This window comes from Heterodontus francisci, chromosome 6 (genome assembly GCF_036365525.1).
Source record: "Heterodontus francisci isolate sHetFra1 chromosome 6, sHetFra1.hap1, whole genome shotgun sequence".
NCBI classification, from domain to species: Eukaryota; Metazoa; Chordata; class Chondrichthyes; order Heterodontiformes; family Heterodontidae; genus Heterodontus; species Heterodontus francisci.
The window spans coordinates 68,219,364-68,239,338 of NC_090376.1; the positions used below are offsets into that span (position 1 = coordinate 68,219,364).

The 19,975-nt window shown below is 43.3% G+C and overlaps 1 protein-coding gene across 4 annotated transcripts in view; it reads right to left on the bottom strand.

Moving 5' to 3' along the window:
• LOC137371365 (interleukin-18 receptor 1-like) overlaps positions 1-14,705 on the bottom strand; it is a 74,606-nt gene extending 59,901 nt beyond the window's left edge. For 3 of the 4 annotated variants that reach the window (XM_068033842.1, XM_068033841.1, XM_068033839.1), the window contains exon 1: positions 14,513-14,705. The gene's annotated coding sequence lies outside the window, so the exon portion shown is untranslated. Of the gene's footprint in view, positions 1-14,446 lie in introns of all 4 variants that reach the window. The other variant, XM_068033840.1, reaches the window with a different exon arrangement.
• Between the last annotated feature and the right edge of the window lie 5,270 nt (positions 14,706-19,975).

A 19,975-nucleotide genomic window follows, 5' to 3' on the forward strand; every position in this document is an offset into this window, starting at 1 on the left:
AATGGCTAAGCAGGATCCATTGGTGGAATAAAAGTGGCACCACAGATAGCCAAGTATCTGAAACCTTATTTGGGGATTTAGATAATCCAAATGAGATGTTTAATAGGTCGTCTATCATTGCAGCACAGCAAGCTGATCCAGAGATATACCAAATAGCACAGACGGCTCTGACAGAAGCTGAGGCGAAAGAAGTTCCAGAAAGCTATTATATGGCAAACGGAGTTTTGAGGAGGAAATGGAGACCACCTCAAAGACCTGCGGACGAAGACTGGACAGTTTTTGAACAGAGAGTGGTACCACCTAAATATCGCCAGGAATTATTAAGGTTAGCACATGACATTCCCTTTGCAGGACAGAGGGGAATTCGGAAGACCAAATCACGCATAAGTCAACTTTGTTACTGGCCAGGTCTTACAAAGAATGTGAGACAATTTTGTAGGACATGCCATACATGTAAAATGGTGGGAAAACTGTATCTACCATAAAACCGGCACCACTAGTTCCCATACCAGTGATTGAGGAACTATTTATCAGAGTATTGGTAGACTGTGTAGGATCCTTGCCAAAAACAAAAGCGGGACATCAATGCATATTTACTATCATGGATATGGCTACTCGATTTCCAGAGGCCATTCCTTTGAGGACAATTACTGCTAAAATAGTAGTAGAAAAGTTAACCCAATTCTTTACAGAGATATGGGTTACCAATTGAAGTTCGATCAGATCAAGGTTCTAATTTCATGTTGAAGATATTTCAAGAAGTCATGGGCAATTTGGGGATTAGGCAGTTGAAATCTTCAGCACATCACCCACAGTCACAGGGAACTTTACAGAGATACCACCAAACTCTCAAAACAATGATTAGAACATACTGTCACAAATATCTACAGGACTAGGGTAAAGGACTAGACTTTTTTTTATTTACCACCAGAGACTCACCAAATGAGTCTACAGGCTTCAGTCCTTTCGAATTGGTTTACGGACATGAATGGACTATGTATCTGTGTTCCAGGAAAAGCTCACACAAGCTTGCGGTGTGGCTCATGAACACCTGAAAGCATCCCAAGCCAATACGAATAAATGGGCAGACAAGAATGCAAAAGGCCGTGATTTTCAACCAGTGGATGAAGTATTGGTGTTGTTACCATTACAGGGAGAACCATTAAAAGCATGATTCAGTGGCCCATATAGAGTGATCAAAAGAGTGGGTAAGGTAGATTACTTGATTGACACCACTGATCGCCGGAAGAAGAACTGGTTGGGTCACATCAATATGTCAAAGCAACATTATTACAGGGAGGAGGATAAGCCAGTACAGGTATGTCAGGTCATTGGGACTGTTGAGAAGGAAAAGGATAGTGAGGATGAGGCAGAGGATGCCTAGACAATTCTCAGGTTGAACCTCCAACTATCAGATTAGTGAATATAGAATGGCTAGGAAAATTGGACAACATGCTTTTGCACATAGAGACAAAACAACAGGCTTTTCACAACATTTAAAAGAGTTTGTAGGAATAAGCCAGGATGTAAAACGTTAGCTACACATAATATTGATATAGGGGAAACCACTCCTTTAAAACAACATCCTTGTCGCTTAGGTCCAGACAAACAGGCGCAAGTAAAAGCAATGATCCAGTACATGCTGGAAAACAATTTGATCTAACCTAGTCAAAGCAGCTGGAGTTCACAAATAGTTCTAGTACCTAGACCTAATGGGTCAACCCGGTTTTGTATAGACTATAGAAAAGTCAATGCTGTAACAAAGGCAGACTCCTACCCAATTCTGCATTTAGAAGACTGTACCAACAGAGTGGGCAGCACTAGGTTTCTTACCAAGATAGGCTTGTTAAAGGGATACTGGCAAGTTCCTTTGACTCCTCGAGCCAAAGAGATATTGGCTTTTCTAACACCTGACGGTCTTTATCAGTGCCAGGTGATGCCATTCGGGCTAAAAAATGCCCAGCTAGTTTTCAAAGATTAATGAATCAGGTGCTAGCAAGAGTTCCCAACTGCGTAGTGTATCTTGATGATGTACTAATATACAGTACCACTTGGCAAGAACATTTAAACTGCCTAAAAATCCTGTTTAAAAAGTTACAAGCCGTAGACTTAGTGATAAATCTGGTAAAAAGCGAATTCAGAAAAGCAAGAGTAACTTATCTTCGACACATAGTGGGGCAAGGACAGGTATTGCCAAAAATGGCAAAGGTACAAGCCTTAGTAGAGTTCCCTATCCCTAAATCTAAATGGGAAATAATGAGGTTTTTAGGATGTGCAGTTTTTACAGGAAATTTGTATGGAATTTTAGTACTGTGGCTACTCCATTAACTGATTTGCTACAAAAAGGAAAAACAAAGTAGTATGGTCAGATGGCTGCCAGGCAGCTTTTGAAAAGCTAAAGGCAATCTTAACGAATGAACCAGTGTTGGCTGCTCCAAATTTCGCTAAACCCTTTAAAATGGTGGTCCTATTGCAGGATGACGAATCGGGCATAGAGAAGCCAGTAGGGTACTTTTCAAGAAAACTAAATTGCCATCAAAAAAAGTATTCCACTGTGGAAAACGAAACATTAGGACTTTTGCTGACACTCAAACATTTTGAAGTATATGTCCGCCAGGACTACAAAGAAATACTAATAAACACTGACCATAACCCATTAATATTTGTGAAAAGTTTAAAAACCGAAATGTTAGAATCTTTAGCTTGAGTTTGTTGTTACAGCCTTATCATCTAAAAGTAGTACATATTTCGGGGGAAAACAATGTTATCGCCGACGCTTTGTCACAAATTTAACCATGTTAAATCATATAGATGGCAATGGTATAAAGAAAATGCTGTAAATTATCAATAGGGTGAATGGTGTGAATGTGAGAAAATGTTAAAATGTTGGTGTTTTTCCAATTTCTATCTTTTTCTTTGCATTGAAATGGAATGCATTTCGGGAATGGTGTTTCGTTTCGGCAAGGGCGGAGGTGTCACGGATCTATGTGTGCCTTTAAGACTCTGTTAAGGTACAAAGAACAAACAGCAATACAGCACAGGAACAAGCCATTCGGCCCTCCAAGCCTGCGCCGATCTTGATGCCTGCCTAAACTAATACCTTCTGCACTTCCGGGGTCCGTATCCCTCTATTCCCATCCTATTCATGTATTTGTCAAGATGCCTCTTAAACGTCGCTATCGTACCTGCTTCTACCACCTCCCCCAGCAGCAAGTTCCAAGCACTCACCACCCTCTGTGTAAAGAACTTGCCTCGCACATCCCCTCTAAACTTTGCCCCACTCACCTTAAACCTATGTCCCTTAGTAACTGACTCTTCCACCCTAAAAAAAGCTTCTGACTATCCACTCTGTCCATGCCGCTCATAACTTTGTAAACCTCTATAACGTCGCCCCTCCACCTCCGTCATTCCAGTGAAAACAATCCGAGTTTATCCAACCTCTCCTCACAGCTAATGCCCTTCAGACCAGGCAACATCCTGGTAAACCTCTTCTGTACCCTCTCCAAAGCCTCCACGTCCTTCTGGTACTGTGACGACCAGAATTGCACGCAATATTCTAAGTGTGGCCTAACTAAAGTTCTGTACAGCTGCAGCATGACTTGCCAATTTTTATACTCTATGCCCCGACCAATGAAGGCAAGCATGCCGTATGCCTTCTTGACGACCTTATCCACCTGGGTTGCCACTTTCAGTGACCTGTGGACCTGTACGCCCAGATCTCTCTGCCTGTCAATACTCCTAAGGGTTCTGCCATTTACTGGATACTTCCCACCTGCATTACACCTTCCAAAATGCATTACCTCACATTTGTCCGGATTAAACTCCATCTTCCATTTCTCCGCCCAAGTCTCCAACCGATCTATATCCTGCTGTATCCTCTGACAATCCTCATCACTATCCACAACTCCACCAACCTTTGTCCCGTCCGCAAACTTACTAATCAGACCAGCTACATTTTCCTCCAAATCATTTATATATACTACAAACAGCAAAGGTCCCAGCACTGATCCCTCCGGAACACCACTAGTCACATCCCTCCATTCAGAAAAGCATCCTTCCACTGCTACCCTCTGTCTTCTATGACAGAGCCAGTTCTGTATCCATCTTGCCAGCTCACCTCTGATCCCGTGAGACTTCACCTTTTGTACCAGTCTGCCATGAGGGACCTTGTCAAAGGCTTTACAGAAGTCCAAATAGATAACATCCACTGCCCTGCCTTCATCAATCATCTTCGTCACTTTCTCAAAAAACTCAATCAAGTTAGTTCTGGAATTCTTGAGACACAGGGTGCAGCAGCTGCATTTTTGTTACCCTGGGCAACAGCAGGAGAGAGAGAGAGGTCACATGGTAATGTTTCCACTTGGCTATGTGTGGAGCTGTCAGGGACCAGTCTGAACCAGTTAGTTTTGGAGAGACTTTCCAGCAAGGAAGAAAGGGGGCTGTTTTATTCTGTCTTCGCAGAAATTCTACAAGGAGCTACAAGTCCAGTTAATTCCCTTAGTAAAGAAAAAAAGCCTTCTTTTTCAAGAAACTGTTTGTATTGCTGTGTTCATCATTCAAACAGCTGTTTAATGCCTACTGCAGCTGAAGAGTTGAATGCCTATCTTCTGAAGGGCTATTTTCACCAAATCTGGATGAAAACTTCGAGTGACCGATGACCATTTCCACATTAGAATACGTCATCCACCAGGAACGCAATTCACAAAAACTTACTAATTTATTTTATTCTTAAGAGACAGCTAATGAAAAAAAAACTCCACTTTTAAAACCAATTAACCACTGTTATTTTTGTGTGTATGTGTGTTAATGGGGGAGTTCGATTAAAAGGTCTTTAGACATAGATTTATCTTAATAGTGTTTAAGATTTAGTTTTTTAATAAATAGCTAATTTGTTGTTGTCTAAAGATACCTGGTTTGATCTGTTTCATTCTCGGGTTACTTGAGTGTTTAATTTGGCTGTTTTCTGATTGGGCGTGAAAGCTTAACAATATGCTGCAACCTGTGGAGTGACGGGACTAAATTGACAGTGTGTTACTCCTGCCACGTTCGTAGCACTAGGTTGAGATGCTGCAATTTGCAACTTGCCCTGAACACCCAGAGCAGCTCGAGATCTCCCAGCATGGCCATCTGAAGTATCTTGAATGAAAGCTCAGCAGATTTCCACCTCCCAAGCTATAGCAGTTGTTGATACCCCTCATAGGACCAAAGAATAGAAAAATGATCAAATAACAAAGGCAGTAGGGGGTTACACAAGAGTGATTATTAATTATTCCATTTAACTGTAATTCAAATCAAAATGAGTTGTTGAAGTAAGGTTTCTGTTTTCTGGACTTAGTGGTTGGTATTCATATTTGTAGTCAATTGAGGGCAAGATCCATGAGGCTAGACTGAAGGAAGGCAATTGGATGATGCTAGTACGGGTAGTGGTGATAGGGATTGTGGGACTGCTGGTGCATTGGGAATGGGAGGGGTGGTTCAGGTCAAGCTCTCTTGACAGAGTTGCTCCCTGAGAGCTTTGGGAGCTATGGGCACTGATAGTTAATGCTGCTACTCCTGATCCTCCTTTTCATGCTGCTCTTCCACTTCTTGCTGCCTAGGTCGTAATAAAGGCAGGTATCTCAGTATAACAAGTATTTAGCACACAAGCACAAATCTGGAAAGACAGTTGGAGATGTACTGCAGTGATCTTCCTGATCAGTCCAAACAGTGGAAGCATTACTTGCGCCTTCCAATGGTCTGCTCAATGAGATTTCTGGTGGCAGCATTGTAGGCTAGATTTGCATCTATGGCTGGATCCTGACAGGAGTCATGAGCCATGTCTTGAAGGGATATTCCCTGTCGCCAAGTAGCCAGCCTGTGACCTGTGCAGAATGAATGAATCATGATCGCTGCCAGCAAACCAGGCACAGACCTGCATGATGCACTGCCTCTGGTCTAAAACAAGTCACCCATTCAGGGAGTGAATCGTAGAATCATAGAATAGTTACAGCACAGGAGGCCATTCTGTCCATCGTGTCTATGCCAGCTCTCTGAAAGAGTAATTTAGCTCGTCGCAGTCACCTGCCCTTTCCCCATAGCCCTGCAAACTTTTTCTCTTCAGGTGCTTATCCAATTCCCTTTTGAAAGTCATAATTGAATCTGCCTCCACCATCCTCTCAGGCAGTGTATTCCAGATCCCAACCAAACACTGCGTAAAAAAGTTTTTCCTCATGTCGCTGTTGGTTCTTTTGCCAAACACCTTAAATCAGTGTCCTCTGGTTCTCAACCCTACCGCCAATGGAAACAGTTTCTCTCTATCTACTCTGTCTCAACCCCCTCATGATTTTGAACACCTCTAAAAATCTCCTGTCAACCATCTCTTCTCCAAGCACAGTCCCTGGTTCTCCAGCTTATCCTGACATAAGGGGATATGAGGATAATGTGGGAAAAAGGCATTGAAGTGGATGATCAGCCATGATCATATTGAATGGCGGGGCAGGGTCGAAGGGCTGAATGGTCTACTCCTGCTCCTATGTTCCTATGTTCCCATCCATGTAACTGAAGTCCTTCATCCCTGGAACCAATCTCGTAAATCTTTTCTGCACCCTGTCAAAAGCGTTCACATCTTTTGTAAAATATGATGCCCAGAATTGGATACAATACTCCAGTTGAGGCCAAATCAGTGTTTTATAAAGGTTTCATAACTTCCTTGCTTTTATATTCTATGCCTCTATTTATAAAGTCTAGGATTCCATATGCCTTTTTAACCACTTTCTCAACCTGCCCTGTCACCTTCAATGATTTGTGCACATATACATCCAGGTTTCTCTGTTCCTGCACCCCATTTAGAATTATACCCTTTCTGCTATATTACCTCTCCACATTCTTCCGACCAAAATGTACCACTTCACACTTCTCGGCATTAAATTTCATCTACCACATGTCCGGCCATTCCATCAGTCTTCTGGAAGTTTATCACTATCCTCCTCACAGTTCACAATACTTCTAAGTTTTGTGTCATCTGCAAATTCTGAAATTGTCCTCTGCACACCAAAGTCTAGGTCATTAATATTTATCAAGAAAAGCGGTCTTTTTACCAACCATGGGGGAAGCCCACTGTAAAACTTCCTCCAGACCAAAAAACAGCCATTCACCATTACTCCTTGTTACCTGTCACTCAGCCAACTTTGTATCCATCCTGCCACTGCTCTTTTAATTCCATGGGCTTCAACTTTGCTGGGAAGCCTATTACGTGGTACTTTATCAAATGCCTTTTGAATGTGCATGTGCACCACATCAACCGCATTATCCTCATCAACCCTCTCTGTTACCTCATCAAAAACTCAATCAAGTTAGTTAAACATGATTTATCTTTAACAAGTCCATGCTGGCTTTCCTTAATTAATCCATACTTGTCCAAGTGACTGTTAATTTTGTCCCAGATTATCATTTCTAAAAACTTTTCCACCACAGAGGTTAAACTGACTGGCCTGTAGTTGCTGGATTTATACTTACACTCTTTCTGTTGAGGAATGGTATCCCTTTCTATTGAGAAAGATACCAGGCTGGTGATGGGAACACACAGGGTAGTATGTGTGCAATCTATGGCACCCAGACCCTGGGAAAGTCTGTCAAATGGATAAAAACTAATCCTCTCTTGTCCTGCTTTACTTCATGTCAGTCTGTGGTGGAGACCCTCCAGACATATGGTCAAAAGTTAGTGGGAGCAGATAGCCATGGAGGTCAATATACCAGGAGACAAACACCATGGACTTGGATGCAATGCCACAAGAGGTTCTATGACATCACACGAGCGGTCAAGGTTAGTGAATGCATCTTCAAATGCTATAGCCTACCAAATGCACCACTAACCTCACAAATTGCTCAATGCACCACAGTCCCATCACTCACCTGCCAACAATCTCTATTAATCTGGACTTATACCTAACATTCATATGCTTCACCCACCCTCACACCCTGCTGCAAGCCTCACATCCACATCTCACAGCTCGCACACACTGCCAGCTATTCAACACTGAAAGCCACATAACCCAAACAGATTCCACGACACTCGCTGACATTCTTCCCTCTCTTCCAGGTCAAAGTAGCCCACAAACAGAGGCAGCAGATGCAAACCAGAGGAGGACAAGTTGCCTAAATGTCCTCAAGCTCATGGAGGAAACAATGCTGGCTATTATTGGAATGGCCAGTGTTGAGGCCATGGTCAATGGCAGGGCTAAGACCAGTGAAGATGACGGTATCCTCATACCTAATACTACTTATAATTTATAACTTCTGTTTTGAATGTTTATTTTGTGATGGCTTTTTTTTTGCCTTGTGGCCAGGTGAAAATTGTGATGGTCAGTGACAAAGGGAAAGTAATGTGTGGGACTGTTGGATTTGTGGTTACTGGTATCACACTCAAATTAGTTCTTCATGTACAGCCAGGGCAGAAAGGGGCTGACTAGGTTGCCTCCTCCTTTCTTCTTCCTCCTCCTCCATCCTCATACTCCTGCTCCTCAATTGCTTGCTGTATAGCTACTGGAAAGGGTGATTCCCTCATGATGGCAAGGTTGTGCAGCATACAGCATACCACGATGAATTTTGATACCCTCTCTGCTGAGCATTGCAAGGCTCTTCCAACATGGTTCAGGCAGGGAAAGCATTGTTTCAGCATACCAATTGTCAGCTTTATCACATTTTGACTGGCAGCATGGCTTTCATAGTATGCATGCTGCACACATGTACGTGGGTTTCACACCGGAGTCTTGAGGCATGTCGTCAGCAAATAGCCCTTGGTGTCCAGTAGCCACCCTTTGGCTTGCCAGGGTAGCTCAAAAGCAGTTGGCACAGTGGACTGCTGCAGAATGCAGGCACATGACTGCTTCCAGGATACCAGGCATTGACCTGCACGATGCACTGCCTATGTTCACACACTAGCTGGATGTTGAGGGAGTGGAATCCCTTTCCATTTCAGTTAAAGCAGAGTTGACATACGATGCCCACAAAGTGATTTGTCTGTAGCCAATCCTAGCAAAGCCACATTGCTCTCTCCAACTGCTGCTCTCTGACAGGAGAGAATGAAATGTAGTTAGCTCTCTTTGAATAGAGAGCCTCAGTGACCTCCTTTATGCCACAGTGGGCAGCAAACTGCAAGATGTTGCAAATATTACCTATTCCAGCCTGGAAGGAGCCAGATGTATAAAAGTTCATAGCCATTGTCACCGTCACAGCCACTGGCAAAGCAGTCCGTGTCCTGCTCTGAGGTTGCAGTTGTGGCTGCAGCAAGTGGCAGATTTCAGTGAAGAGCAGACATTTCACACATTGTTCTTTGTCAAGGTTCAAATCGAAGAATTGCTCCCTGAACACCCTGGGCAGATATACCCAGCTGCTGAGAGCTCTTGATCCTCTCCTCTTCCTCCCTCTTCTAGCAGTTTGTCCTGCTCTGTGTGGCCTCTGTTCATTCTCTCTGTCATGCTGAATTCCACTCCACGCATGTCTGGGAACAACTGGTTTACACAGAAGACTTGCAGACAGAAAAAGTCCTTCAGCACCTGCCACATCACTCCCTGTGGACTTTTGCAGCTTGAAAGCCCAAACATTTGTACAATCATAGCAATAGCCAGAAGAAATCAACCAGGCACTAACCTGTAAGTAATTGATTGTACTTTTAAATAGTGCTGGTAGGTTCTTTCTGTTGTTTAACACGCGTTCAGAGGTTGTTGGCTAGAGCATTGAGCTTCAAAATTGCAGCCAAATTAACATTGTATGATGATTGATGCCATAATGCCTGCTCTGCATACTTCTGGCAGCCTTTAGTTGCGCATTCTCAGTCTAACATCCTCATCAAGGTGGTGTCTACAAAGATTCATGCAGATGTGTGTGCACAGCCATCAGATGCTATTTTAGCCCCCGATCAGCACCCTGAGTGCTCAAACAATGGACTTTACCAAGCCCAATTTCACACCCCAATGTTCTAATATATCTCAGTTGAAGAACCTGTATTCTCCCTGTCCCCTTTGTTCTTCCAGCAAGAATCCTCAATATTTGTCCCCTTGTTCTCCATTCACCCACCAGTGGAAATAATCTTTCACTATTTACCCTTACTAGTTTAGAAAGGCATCAAGATCAACACAGGCTTGGAGGGCCGAATGGCCTGTTCCTGTGCTGTACTGTTCTTTGTTCTAAAGTCCCCAGGCTTTACTCACCCTTTTACTGGCTGCTTCTAGCTCTGCAGAAAATGGTAATTCCTCTCTTTCCAACCCTGAGTTTCCCTCTATCCCTCAATCTCACCATCCCTGGCTCTGTCTTCCCAGAAAGCTTGTTTTACTCATCAAGATGCTACATAAACACAAGTTACGATAAGTCAGAGAAGCCCTGCTGAGAAATGATATCATCTTGATAGCCAAAAGTTGCCTCCCACATCTATTGGAGGTAAACTTTGAGTTCAAAACCTTTCTCATGAGTCTGAAATCAAAACTGAACCTTTCTATATTCCCAAATAAAAAAATACAGTGGGTTCCTGAAATTAATTGGCATCAACTGTCTCCAAAATCAATGTCACGACTTTGTCATTATAACAACCCTCCTTGCAACATAGTGGGATGGATAATGTTATGAACTCAAGTCTGCTGCACATATCTGCTTGTGTTTACTGGTAACAGCCACTGCATTAACTGGTTTCAGGTCGATGGCCTTTCCTGAAACATTAACTCTGTTTTCTCTCTCCACAAATGCTGCCAGACCTGCTGAATATTTCCAGCATTTTCTGTTTTTATTACAGATTTCCAACATCCAGAGTATTTTGCTTTCCCACTTCCCTATATATACTTGGTTAGTAGCAGGATCTGGGAGTGTGACAAATATACTCCTTTTTGTTCTCGACTAGATCTCTGTGTCTTGTACTCGTGCTCCTTCAATCACTCTGAAGTCGGACCGAGTTAACACCATTCAAGATGCCATTCAGTTTGATTTATAAGCTGCTTTATTTCACAGTAGGCAGAACACAGAGGACACTGAGGCTGATGAGAAACACTTAATGCAATCAGTATAACTTCTGTTCATGGACTATTCCAAAAATAAAGAACACAGGTAAGCTAACCCACTGCAGTTAGTTGTCTCATCTTAAAGACACCATCTCCCTGTACACTGTCCTAAAACTCAGATCAACATTTTGTTTCTTTCACAGTCTTCTGGGGCTGGGCTGGCTTTTTGGTGTCTATGCTTTGATTGGTTTTGATTACTAAACTATACTGTTCATTAGACTCTACATTTAATTGATAATTAACACAGAGCTGAATCTGCTAGAAAAAGGTTGGAGTGAAGGCAGCACAGCTGGGGGAGGGGAGCCAGCAATGGCAAAGATCACAACTGGATGCTAGTAGTAACTTCGGTCTGGAACTGGCAAATCACAAAGACCAAGGGCAACTGGGTCTTGAACCATCAAAATGATTGCCAATGCCAGGGAATGAAACGTGCAGAAATTGAGCTGAGGAATGAAGTTGGGAACAGGAATGGCAATGTACACAATGGAAGATGAGTATGTGATTGGTCACTTTTGTACCTAAATCGATTAGAAATGACGGCCTGGATTTTATGACGGAGACGGGGCTTCCAGCGCCGGGCCAAAACGGAGGGGGAAAGCTTGCCTCCGCCTTTTTGTACCACCATCTCCCCCACTACCCCCCTCCTGCCCCAGCTGCTGGTAAGATCCCATAGGAAGAGGCCTTTAATTGGCCATGAATAAGCCACTTAAGGGCCTCAATTGGCCTCTGGGCAGGAAGGCCATCGTCAATCTATCACCCCCCGCCCCCCCAGGAAGATCACTTGGCGACGGGGAAGCGACAGATCCTCTGACCATCCCCTACCTCCCACCCTGCTTCAGGGGGCTACACAAAATCCCAACTGACATTATGTAAGTGTTTCTGGGATGTAATGGAATTCTGGTAGGATCTGATTGATTCTTAATTCTGGAATCCTGACAATTGAAGTTATGAGATGAAGGGGCAGTAAAGGTCCGTAGGTTTTCAAGTAGTGGTCTCCAGACTCTAAGCTCCATAAGCGGATTCCAGGGAGTGAGGACCTGTGATGTCAACAAATTTCTAGCCCCCTGTAATCAGATTTCTGAAGTTCTAGGTGGTGTTTTTTGGTTCTGAGACCAGACTTGTGATCGTGTATTGGTAAACTTCTCCAATCATACATTTCTACAGTTATGCATTCTACATTCTTACAGGTGCTAAACTTTCAGTAATATAAAATGGAAAACAGTTTGCAGATTCTGTCTAGAAGTGATTTGTCATGACGTGACATCTCATGACTAATCCCACAAATTTCTACACTTAACAAGTAAGTGCAAGTTGCTGATCAAATACTTTATTTCTGCATGTAATGCCTGTGGGCAGCAGAAGAGCAAAGCTCAGCAAAAAAAAAATCAGATTGTCAAGTTGTATGTGTGTGTTTGAGTCAGCAGTAGATCCTGGGGTGGGGGGGAAGGACTGTTATTGGGGGTGAAGAATTTCAAGCCAAGATTGAGGGGATAGATCAGCGTGGGTGATCTTGCCAGTTGGGTGGTGGGCAATCTCAGGGGGCTGCCGATCTTGAGATTCTGCAGGAGGAGAGGTCACAGGAATTCAGGGACCAGGAAGGCTGGAGGCCTCGGAAGGGGAAGATTGGGGGTCTGGTGGGGGCATGGGAGGCCTAGGAGGACGTCAGAGGTCTGGGGAGAAAACCGGAGGCCTAGAGAGGGGATCGGAGGCCTCAGCTCAGGAGAGGGTGGAGGTCAGATGCCATGTAGGGAAGATTTGGTTGGGGTGGGGGAAGTGCTTGGGGCTTGCCCAGGCAGGCACACTGGATTCTACAAGTAAGTGTAAAGGGTGCATACCTCTGGGATGCGTCAAACCCTCACCTGGATGTAGCTGTCAACACCCGACGATAATTAAATTCAAAAAGTTGAATAACATTGAGTCTCGGAGCCTCATTATAACATTTAAAATGTCAAGCCACCTCCTTGGAGGGAGTTAGTCACTCGCGCATTTTTCCACCTCAGTTAACAAAAGAAAATTTGGAAGACTTGCATTTATAAAGTGCCTTTCATGACTTCAGGACGTTCCAAAGGCTTTTAAAGCCAATGAAGCAGTTTTGAAGTGCAGTCAATGTAGGAAAAGGCTGGAAGTGTGTAAGCCAGCAGTGAGTGTGTTGGAGGCACATGTGAGTCAGGAATTTGATTTTATAGACATTAACCTCCCCCCCACCCCACCCCACCCCATCCACTGATCCAAACTCGTCCCTTTATTGTGATTAAAATCCACCCCCTTGAATTCACTCCGCCAAAGTCAGTCAGGCTGCAAGCATAACTTCTGCCTTGGTTAAGGAAAGATTGTTTTAACGTTAAGTAAAAAACCACCTCTCCAAGTGCTGACAATATGCAAACAGAAGTTAAATTGATTGTGTCAAGTGACTTACATTAAAATAATTATTCTGACTATTTTACTTACTATGGAATAAATCAGCTTTTGAACTAAACCAAATAATATGTCACCTAATGTTAACTTAGTCAGCCTCTGTATGGGTTAAAGGACAATCTGAAAACACAGAAATTTCATCCGGAACACAACTTGTTCGATTGTTTTAGTTTTAACTCTTATTCTATGGCCCTTGCTCAATTTTCATGGTTTTTTTTTTGCTGGTCTCTGCAGTTTCTCTCATTTCCATAATTTTTCACGATCAAAGATTTATCCTGCCCTTCAGCATCTTACACTGGGTAAATAGATCTGGGTGGTTCCTCATCATCTTTCGCTGGTCTTGAGCAGGTCTTTTTGCTCCGGAAGATGTTATTGAACTTCTGTACAGTTCTGTATCGCATGCAATACCTACACAAAGGTCACAGGGATTTTCCATCAGACCCCACAACAGGAGCTCCCTATGTTGACTCCCATGAATATCCTGCCAACTATCATCCCAACATCTCCAATTGTTCAGTCAAAATTGAGTTATTTTAACATTCTCAGTTTTGGCATTTCAATAATATTTAACGCGACCTCTCGCAACAGCCAAGCTCAAAACCTATATTCCTTTATCACGAAGATGTCAACACTTCAAGAAACATCTGCCGTTCAAGTTCGTCTAGTATCAAGACATAGATTTCTCTGTTAGCTGATTAGAGAAGGCAGGGAAGCAAAATCCATATCGGCAAAAAAAAACCTCTGACTGTTCATGGTGGCAATTTGCTGTTTGGAGCTATGGGAAGGGAGCTTTGTGATGTTTCCCGTGCTAGTGATTCAAGGAGGCGCTTGACCCCAGAAACAACTAATTTACCGCAAGAGAAAGGCCACTGTTATTAATAATTTTCTAAGACAGTTATTTTCAAAGTTTCTCTACACAAACCATCACAATAAAATTGCTTTAGGAGTCGGAAAAAGCAAAGGATTCCATTCCTGGGCATCAGGTCTACTTCAGATTCCTCACTTACTGTAATTTACCGAAAAGGAAGCTGTGACCTCGGGAGTGTTGACTTCCAGTTTTCGGATTGACTTACCAGAGCCCAGAACTTGAACGGGGAAGAATGTGCCCGACGAGATTAGCACTTGCTTTTCTGCTGTGGTTTAAGTAAAATGACACTGCTTAGTGAGGACAAATCCAAACGGTGGCGCGCTGTATGTTTGTGGAAGCTCTGAAGTTCCGTGATTATTGAGCCAGGGGGCCAGGTAAATCGTGTAAAGTTGGCACCTCTTTTTTAAAAAAAACACGCTCCTCCCTTTTTAAAGGAAATAACAAATGCTTGCGAAATGCTCAGCTAGATTGGGAAATGTACTGAGAAATTAGATCTGTGAAAGTAGGTCAAATTTTACAAATTTCAGGGTCACAGTATTTTAAGAATCTGAATTTCACTATTTCACGTAATTAAATTCTAAAGTTCACAGTGTCACAACAAACCATGACAATGATCCGTTTAAAACAAAAAAAAAGACAAGGGAGGTTATTGGCTTCAAATGGCATTTATTGTACACTCAAAAACTATCGTAAAAAGCTAACTATAAACAGGACACATTATTCACTGAAATAAAAACAGTAAATGCTGGAAAATACTCAGCAGGTCTGGCAGTATCTGTGGAGAGAGAAGCAAACCTGCTGAGTATTTTCCAGCACTTTTTTTATTTCAGATTTCCAGCATCTGCAGTATTTTGCTTTTATTTTACATTATTCACTGAAGTCAGTGGTTGAATGTGAGCGTAGAGCAACCTGCAACTGGCTCTTCATTCTCTGTCTCTGTGCTGTTAACACCTGTCCGTGTTTAGACACAGCTCTCTCAGTGTCCACAGAGTTTGTTGGAATTGTCAGGCAGCACCATGTTAGCCTTGCAAGGTGGGGGATTCTGCATTCCACAGAGTTCCAAAACTGCAGCGCAGGCAAAGTACTAAGTGCTTCTTTTGCAATGCTTTTATAAGCAGGAATCTCCAGCCTACAGTTCTTGTCAAAGCCAGGAATTGCATCAAACAAGTTTAAATCCACCATCAGCAAGTGCATTTGTGCAGGGTTAAAGATAGGCACAGCTTTCAGGAACACCGCAGGAGGTTGTTGAAACCTCTGAGCCACATTTTCTTCACCACTTGACTCTTCCCTGTGGCAGTAATATTGTCTCAGCTTCTTTGCCATGTTGAGCACAGGCATTTAATTCAGTGGCATCAGAGTGTTGTTCACTTGACTGTGCTTCAGCCCAGAACAGTGCATCCATTACTTGATTGTAAGCTTTGTGGATTGTGATGTGTCGAGATTCAAACCAAGTGATTTAAATCTATCAGTCATTAAGCTGAGCATTGTTCAGAAAGGTTACAATGTCTGTTAAAACCTATGTTTTCAGTGTAAGTGTGAGCTCTTCTGAGATGAAGTCTGAGTAGATTTCAGGTGAGCTGCATGATGCTGTACTGCCTAAAACCAATAATTCCAACATGTAATTACTGGCTCTGGAGGAAGGGCGATGTTTTGTTCACCAATTTCAGCCATTTTAGCCGCATTTGCAATGTGTTGCCTGTATCTAAGCTTGCTGTGTAGTGTTTGAAGATCTTTTAAATGTAATTGACCAGTTTGTCGACTTTAACAAACCCGCTTTTCCACAACTCACTGACAAGAGAAATTATACATGCGTTACACGTAATATTGACAGCAATTAGGCATTACACCTCGGAGCACAGATTTGAAAGATTTTGTCATGGACGTTGCATTATCACTAATGAAAGTACTAAAATAAAAGTAAAATACTGCAGATGCTGGAAATATGAAATACTCATCAGGTCTGGCAGCATTGTGGAGAGAGAAACAGAGTTAACGTTTCAGGTCTGCGACCTTTCATCAGAACTGGAATCTATACCATATTTTGGAATGGATTTGATTATCGCTTGGGAAACTGACTAATTAACAGCTTCTAAGTGGATGCAGTCTACAAGCACTGTTGTTAGTTTTCCTGACTGTACATCTTCAACCTTACCAGACATAAAATCAAACAAACATTCAGCACATAATTGTCTTGCTCAGCGGTGGACTCATCACAAATAATTGTAAAAGACTCACGTGCATGAATCATCTCCTCACAATGTGTAGCAAAAACCTTTGGTAGGTAGCCCTGACGGAGTTTATTTGCACTTAACAAGCAACCACCATTTTGCACATTCTGTTGAATTAATACCCGTAGCTTTAGGTGATCAAGTTTTTCCAATGGTATGTTGGAGCTTGCAAAGGCATCCACAAGTTCCATTGTAACCAACTGACAATTTTCTGAGCTCACTGTCAACTTCTTGAAAAGAGATGAAATCGCTGCTGGATTTTTTGCGTCTTCATTTTCCAACAGTGCTCCCTTTCTGCTGTGATGGTTTTTGCACTCTAAATGGTGCTGAACCATTGCCCGCCATGTGTTGCGCAGTGGTTAGCACCGCAGCCTCACAGCTCCAGCCACCCAGGTTCAGTTCTGGGTACTGCCTGTGCGAAGTTTGCAAGTTCTCCCTGTGTCTGCGTGGGTTTCCGCCGGGTGCTCCGGTTTCCTCCCACCTCCAAAGACTTGCAGGTTGATAGGTAAATTGACCATTGTAAATTGCCCCTAGTGTAGGTAGGTGGTAGGAGAATGGTGGGGATGTGGTAGAGAATATGGGGTTAATGTAGGATTAGTATAAATGAGTGGTTGTTGGTCGGCACAGACTCGGTGGGCCAAAGGGCCTGTTTCAGCGCTGTATCTCTAAATAAATAAATAATAAAACATTGCAGCTTGTACTAACACTATTCCATCTGTCAGAATGCAGGATTTGGCTTCCAAATTCTTTCACTCGCTTTGCTGCAGTAATGGTTGAATTCGTTCTTGGTTGTTCATTCTGGCATTCACACTTGTCTGCTAATACTTGAGACTGCTTCTCTCAAAACTGTACCTGAAGCCCTCCAGCATCTACCAATGAGCAAATTGAGCCTTGTGTCAATCACTAAAACGTGTGATGTTTGCAACATGCCCAGCAATCAGTGAGGTGAGCCTTGCGTTAATGGAGGCACAGTCATTGGTAAAAAAAAGCTGAAGATGGTTGGGCCTAGGACATTATCTTGAGGAACTCTTGCAGTGATATCCTGGGGCTGAGATGATTGACTTCCAACAAACACAACCAACTTTCTTTGTGCTAGGTATGAGTCCAACCAGTAGAGAGTTTCCCCCCTCTTACCCATTGACTTCAATTTTGCTAGATCTCCTTGATGCCACATGCAGTCAAATGCTGCCTTCATGTCAAGAACAGTCACTCTCCCTTCACCTCTGGAATTCAGCTCTTTTGTCCATGTTTCGATCAAGGCTGTAATGAGGTCTAGAGCCAAGTGGCCCTGGCAGAACTCAAACTGAGCATTGGTGAGCAGCGTATTGCTGAGTAAATGCACATGATAGCACTGTCAATGACACCTTCCATCACTTTGCTGATGATTCATATAGACTGGTAGGGCGGTTTTTGGCAGGATTGGATTTGTCCTGCATTTTGTCGATAGGACATACAACTTTCCACATTGTCAGGTACTAGTTAGTGTTGTAGCTGTACTGGACCAACTTGGCTAAGGGCATGGCTAGTTCTGGAGCACGTCATCTGTATTACAGCCGAGATGTTGTCAAGGCCCATAGCTTTTGCTGTATTCAATGCTTTCAGCCATTTCTTGATATCACATGGAGTTAAACAAATTGTCTGAAGACTGGCATCTGTGATGGTGGGGACCTCAGTAGGAAGCCAAGATGGATCATCCACTCGGCACTTCTGGCCGAAGATGGCTGTGAATATTTCATCCTTGCCTTTTGCACTGACTTACTTGGCTCCACCATCAATGGGGATGGGGATGTTTATGGAGCCTCCTCCTCCCATTAGTAGTTTAATTGTCCACCACCATTCACGACTGGATGTGGCAGGACTGCAGAGCTTTGACCTGATCCGTTGGTTGTGGGATAATTTTGCCCAGTCTATTGCATGCTGCTTCCACTGTTCAACATGCATGCAGTCCTGTATTGTAGCTTCACCACGTTTGTACCTCATTTTTAGGTATGCCTATTGCTGCTCCCTTGCTCTCCTCATTAAACCATGGTCAATCCCCTGGCTTGATAGTAATGGTAGAGTGAGGGATATGCCAGACCATGAGATTAGAGATTGTGGTTGAGTGCAATTCAGCTGATGATGATGACCCACAGTGCAAAATACTTGTTCCTTTGGTATGTGAGCTATTCTAAGTTTCACAGGCCTGCAAGTAATATCCAAAGAAAACTTGGGTTTTTATTATCACTTAACTGAAACATACACAATATAGCTACTGAAGGAGCCACACCAACACATATCTTACTCTGTTGGGTTACATCCACAACTCCCTGGTCATGTGTAACATGACATCACTTCCTCTGGTGATCTTCACTTACAGCTTCTTCAGGTGGTTCTCTTAAGTTCATCCCACAACATCCCCCTTTTTTCTAAAGATAAAAACATATCTGCAATGATGTTGATGCTCGGATTAACATTGGAAGCCGCTTGCAACAGACAAAGCTAAACGATCCCGCAACCAATGGATCAGAACTGAGCTCTGCAGTCCTGCCACATCCAGTCATGAATGGTGGTGGACAATTAAACAACTAAAAGGAGGAGGAGACTCCACAAATATCTCCATCCACAATGATGGAGGTGCCCAGCACATCAGTGTAAAAGACAAGACTGAAGCATTTGCATCCATCTTCAGCCCAGAGTGCCAAGTGGATGATCCATCTGGGCCTCCTCCTGAGGTCCCCAGCATCACAGATGCCAGTCTTCAGCCAATCTGATACACTCCACATGAAATGGTTGAAGGCACTGGATACTGCAAAGGCTATGGGCCCTGACAACTTTCCAACAATAGTACCGAAGATTTGTGCTCCAGAACTAGCTGCGCCCCGAGTCAAGCTGTCACAACTACAACACTGGCATCTAGCTGGCAATGTGGAAAATTGCCCAGGTAGATCCTGTGCACAAAAAGCAGGACAAATTCAACCCCGCCAATTATCGTCCTATCAGTCTACTCTTGATCAACAGCAAAGTGATGGAAGGAGTCACTGACAGTGCTACCAAGTGGCACTTGCTCAGCAATAACCTGTTCACTGACACTCAGTTTGGGTTCCACCAGAGCCACTCAGATCCTGACCTCAATAAAGCCTTGGTCCAAACATAGACAAAAGAGCTGAACTCCAGAGGTGAGGTGAGAGTGTCTGCCCTTGACATCAAGGCAGCATTTGACTGAGTGTGGCATCAAAGAGCCCTGGCAAAACTGGAGTCAATGGGAATCAGGAGGAAAACTTTCCACTGGTTGGAGTCATATCTAGCAAAGGAAGATGGTTGTGGTTGTTGGATACCAATCATCTCAGTCCTAGGACAACTCTGCAAGAGTTCCTCAGGGTAGTGTCCTAGGCCCAACCATCTTCAGCTGCTTCATCAATGACCTTCCCTCCAACAGAAGGTCAGAAGTGGGTATTTTTGCT